This window comes from Schistocerca piceifrons, chromosome 3 (assembly GCF_021461385.2).
Source record: "Schistocerca piceifrons isolate TAMUIC-IGC-003096 chromosome 3, iqSchPice1.1, whole genome shotgun sequence".
In the NCBI taxonomy this organism is placed as follows: Eukaryota; Metazoa; Arthropoda; class Insecta; order Orthoptera; family Acrididae; genus Schistocerca; species Schistocerca piceifrons.
In genome coordinates, this window is record NC_060140.1 from 77,972,606 (window position 1) to 77,978,605 (window position 6,000).

Here is a 6,000-nt window from a genome sequence, read left to right on the forward strand (position 1 = left end):
TCTAAAATTTCTTTAACTATTGCTTTCTAAGAGTTACCAAATTATTACTTTAATTTTACCCCACGTTACGTAACTATCATTTTTAAGGAATTTACCCAATCACAAATTTAAAGTTCATTTGTAAAACTGAAAATCTTTATTATCTATTTACTAATCGATTTTTCTTTTCAAAACTGAACTCCTTCCTTTTTATATCTTAGTTTGTAGCTGTTTCCAGTGTTCAGTTTTTTATGTTAAATCATTATCTCTGAGTAAGGTTTTAAAATACTGTAAAAAACTCTTTCGGTTGGGAGCTCAGGTGAGGTTAGATTAGTTATTATGTATTCATGACGTTATCTCTCGATTTCACGCTCTACAAGTTAAATCAGAGAAGTCTACCAGCACTCAGTGGCCTTCTCTTAATTACCCACACATTGATGTACGTAGTATCCTTCACCTCAATACTACTGCGGCCACACTAAAACTAACTAAGCTCTTTTCTTACTCGTTTCTGTTATTTCAATCTTCTGTGTATAATTTTGTCTCTGACAATCCCCTTTCCATCCATCCCCCACCTCAACTCATTAACTAGTCGTATCGTGTTTTCTCTTCAAATTTCATCTGCAAAAGAAACAAAAACAAAAAAAAAACAGATTATGCTTATCCATTACGGATATTTTAGAACCGTGACTGTACGAGGTGCGGCTAGAAAAAAACCGGACTGATGCTGGAAAAAACATTTATTTACAATTATTTACAATTTCATGTTATCTCCTTCAATGTACTCTCCTCCTCGGTCTCTACACCGCTCCATACGAATTTTCCACTGTTCATAGCAATGCTGCAGATCATTTTCGGTAAGTCCATACATTACTTCCGTCGCTTTTCCTTTTACTGCTTCAACAGTCTCAAATCTAGTTCCTTTCAAAGCTGACTTGACTTTAGGGAAAAGAAAAAAGTCACAGGGGACCAAATCAGGTGAGTAGGGTGGATGATCTAAGATGGGAATGTTGTGTTTTGCCAAAAACGTCTTCACTGACAACGCACTGTGAGCTGGGGCATTGTCTTGGTGAAGGATCCATGACTTTTTTCTCCACAAATCGTTCCGTTTTCTCCGTACTCGCTCACGTAGGGTAGCCAGGACGCTAATGTAGTAATGCTGATTCACTGTTTGTCCCTCTGGTACCCAATCAATGTGCACAATCCCTTTGATGTCAAAAAAAAAAAAAATCATCATTGCCTTGAATTTCGATTTTGACATTCGTGCTTTTTTTTGTCGTGGAGAACCAGGAGTTTTCCAATGCATCGATTGGCGTTTAGTTTCGGGATCGTAAGTAAAAAACCACGATTCATCGCAAGTAATAACATTTTGTAATGTTTTCCAGGATGTCAGAACAAATCATTCTTCGGCGATCCTTCTGTTCAATTGTGAGACACTTTGGAACCATTTTTGAACACACTTTGTTCATGTTGAAACTTTCATGAAGAATCTGCCTAACACTTTCCTTGTCAACTCCTGTTAACTCAGACACTGCTCTGATTGTTAAACGGCGAACTTGTCGAACAAGTTTACCGATTTTTTCAATGTTTGCATCAGTTTTTGCTGACAATGGTCTGCCAGTGCGAGTGGCATCACTGTTGTCTTCGCGGCCATCTTTAAATCGTTTAAACCACTCAAACACTTGTGTTCGCGATAAACAATCAGCGCCGTACACTTGTTGTAACATTACAAACGTTTCACTTGCAGATTTTCCTAGTTTGAAACAAAATTTGATGTTAACACGCTGTTCTTTCTGTACACTCAACATTTTCCGACGCACAGACAATACGTCAACTACTTAAAACAGACGCCACGGGCAGACTGAGTGCAGGAGGCAGATGAAACTCGAGCAGTAGGCGGAGCGAGAGTCACGTGACAGGCCACGCGACTTTCAGCCTTATTGCATTCGTTTTATTGTTTCACCAGTACTAGTCCGGTTTTTTTCTAGCCACACCTCGTGTATTGAATGTAAATAACTTATACACAACTGCAACCAGTCACTTTTTTTCAATAATAATGCTTTATTACATGAACCGGTTTTCGAACCTTTTCAGGTTCATCTTCAGATGATTTCGGGGGGATCCGGGAAGTTACATCATTACTGGTAGTAGCGTAACGCTGGGTGCTGGTTCTATGGCAGAAAGATGGGTCACACTTTAAAGTATCGCCATGACTATAGCTTATCTGTCGATATGGATGTAAATTTAGTTTTTACTTACTGCGACAGTATAGGCTGCTTTTTTCGTATCTGTCTGCCTCCATTTTGATGTCCAGAACACTTTCACACGAACTATATTAGTTTACACTTTGACAGTGACACTTTACCAGCATCCAGCATGCGCCTTACAACTGTTGCTTGTAACAAAGATCTTGACAGAGAGATATGGCATAAGCCTACTTGGTACAGAGATGTAATTTGTTGTTCTTTACATGTGTTAAAGTCGGTATAAGGGCAAATATTTTAATCGGAATGGCGATAACATGAAAGCACAAGATACAATAATAAATAAATTACTACAAGAACAAATTTCAGGTGATCTGATATCTTATTGTACTTGTATATTACAGGCAGTATTTTTTTTATTTTTTTTTAATTTAATATATTTTTAATAGCAATTATCATGTTTGGCATTAACGTGAATCCCAAGGAATCAATAATACAGAGTTATTGTATCTGCGGTGAGGTGCAGCTGTCTGTATGACTAGGAGCTGTATATTTAAATTAATAACAAATCTTCAGATGAACTGTAGGCTTATTTCCGTTGTTACGTTAACGTGATCTGGAGTATTATCAAGAGCAGATTCTGTTTACTTTAGCTAAAGGTATATGTATAAGAGTTATAGTGATTGTAATGGATTAAAGCTGTTTGTATGGCTGTACATTTAATATTTAGAAATCATGAACAAAAATTCTTTAACTAAAAAAAAGATCACACATGTGAAATTTTGCTCTATATTGCTTTCTAGTTTTCTCGTAGTTTACTTTACTTCCTACTTTCATACCTTACCTCTTTATTACTCTTACATGTCACTTAAATCCCACAAATCCTTGTCCTCCATCCTTCTCTTCGTAGTTATTGCAATGCTGCGCCACGATTTTATCAGCTACCTTTGCAGTAACGAAATTTTCAAACCACAGAACCATCTCGTACCTTTTTAAGAAATCGAGTCCCAATATTGCCTCCACTGTCAAGCCCTCTATCAACTAAAATCTGCATGAAAACCGTGAGTTTGGCTCTTAAAATCTACTCGCTCTTGCTCCTTCACATCGGCGTTCTTGCATCCCACGGTGTTTTTGATCTTTAAATTTGGTATCTGGAACATTAGCCATTTCTTTTTCTTATCAAAAACATCATAAGCACTCTTGTCTAAAACAGAAAATTTGGCTGACTGTATCAAACACACACTGGACTAATCAATCGTTGAATTCTACATTGCCAGCAGGATATTCATAACATTTATCCTTCTCTTCTTCTGGTAATAATATATTCGTAAGTTCTTGAGAATCTATATATAGTGCTGCTCATGCTCTAGTACATCAAATTGTTCGTTCTGGAGTGGGTGCCCTTGTCAGTTTCTTTTCTCCACATACCTTGGGTTTTGTCTGTGGTTAGATCCTCCAGTTTCAACAGTCTATTGTCTGCAACCTAGTCTGGTCGGTCGTTACGTCCCAGTTGTTCGTTCGGGCAAGAGGCTGTTAGTGAGATCACAGTATCGATTATACCATCCTTTTCTATTCTTATTTTTTTATGAAAGTGTCATTCATCAGGCGTGGTTATTTACTTGTTGTTTTACTGGCGGAAAGTTAGTCTGAACTAAATTCCGTTTTACCCACTCTCGTCGTACCATAATTCGTGCAGCAGTTGCTGGAATCCGCAAATATCATTCTTGTTTCTGCAAGCAATCCTATTTCTTTCTGTATATGACGTGGGAGCTTCGTCACTCAAATCTATGTGTGTTCCGAACGTTCTTACAGCGTGTCTAAAAATTAGTTCTTCCACACCATGTCTTCAAGAAACTCAGTGGTATTCGGCCACCTCGACTCTACGTAATTTTTAGACATCAATATCCCCATCAGCATTGGCGACGGCCGAAGACTTCCGACATAAGAAGTCACCTTCATTCTGCCAACGGCCTTGTCAAAGAGGGCGGAAGAGCGGACAGAGGTTCAGGGCACTTTCTTCTCCTATGGGTGGGAAACTGCCCTTAACGGTGGAAGAATCAGGAATTATCAACGGCATGAGGATGGAAAAGGTAATAAGAACCACTGCTTTAAAGACACGTAACGTGTATCCACAGGACATATGGCTTGTAATTGAGGGAGTGTCGTGATGATCTCTCCATTGCCAGAAGATTCCCGAATAGTCCCCCATTTGGATCTCCGGGAGGGGACTGCCAAGGGGGAGGTTACCATGGGAAAAAGATTGAATACGAGTCGGGGCGTGGTATTCAGAGGCGTGGTAGGGAAACTAGAAAATCTGAAAAGGGAAATGCAAAGGCTCAATCTAGATATAGTAGGGGTCAGTGAAGTGAAGTGGAAAGAAGGATTTCTGGTCACACGAGTATCGGGTAATATCAACGGCAGCAGAAAATGGTGTAACAGGAGTAGGATTCGTTATGAATAGGAAGGTAGGGCAGAGGGTGTGTTACTGTGAACAGTTCAGTGACAGGGTTGTTCCTATCAGAATCGACAGCAGACCAACACCGACAACGATAGTTCAGGTATACATGCCGACGTCGCAACCTGAATCTGAAGAGACAGAGAAAGAGTATAAGGATATTTAAAGGGTAATACAGTATGTAAAGAGGGAGGAAAATCTAACAGTCATAGGGAACTGGAATGCACTTGTAGGGGAAGGAGTAGAAAAAAAGGTTGCAGGAGAATACGGGCTTGAGACAAGGGAGGACCGAGGAGAAGAATGAATTGAGTTCTGTAACAAGTTTCAGCTAATATTCGCGAATACCCTGTTCAAGAATCACAAGAGGAGGAGGTATACTTGGAAAATGCCGAGTGATAGGGAAACATTTCAGTAGATTATGTCATTGTCAGAGAGAGATTCCGAAATCAGATACTGGGTTGTAAGACGTACCCAGGAGCAGATATAGACTCAGCTCACAATATACTAGTGATGAAGAGTGGGCTGAAGTTAAAGACACTGCCGCGCGGAGTAGCCGCGCGATCTCAGGCGTCTTGTCACGGTCCACGCGGCTCCCTGGTCTGAAGTTCGAGTCCTCCCTCGGGCATGGGTGTGTGTGTTGTCCTTAGCGCAAGTTAGTTTCAGTTATATTGTGTGTAGGCTTAGGAACCGATGACCTCAGGAATTTGGTCCCATAAGACCTTAGAACAATTTTTCTTTTTTTAAAAAAAAGAAAGAATTTAAGACATTAGTCAGAAGTATCAATGCGTAAAGAATTGGCATACGGAATTCTAAGGGATGACGAGATACGGTTGAAGTTCTGTAAGGCTATAGATACAGCAATAAGGAATATCTCAGTAAACACTAAAGTTGAAGAGGAATGAACATCTCAGAAGTTGTGAAGGAAAACATATGTACAAAGAAGGTAACTGCGAATAAACAGAAGAAATACTTCACTTGATTGATGAAAGGAGGAAGTACAAAAATATTTCGGGAAACTCAGGAATACAGAAATACAAGTCGCTGAGGACTGAAATAAATAGGAAAAACAGTGAAGCTAAGACGAAATGGCTGCAGGAAAAATGTGAAGACATTGAAAAAGAAATGATTGTCCAGCATATGGGAAAGTGAAAACAGCCTTCGGTGACATTAAAAGCAACGATGGTAACATTAAGAGTGCAACGGGAATTCCACTGTTAAATGCAGAGGAGAGAGCAGATAGGTGGAAAGAATACATTGAAAGCCTCTATGAGGGTGAAGATTTGTCTGATGTGATAGAAGAAGAAACAGGAGTCGATTTAGAAGAGATAGGGGAGTATCAGAATCGGAATTTAAAAGAGCTTT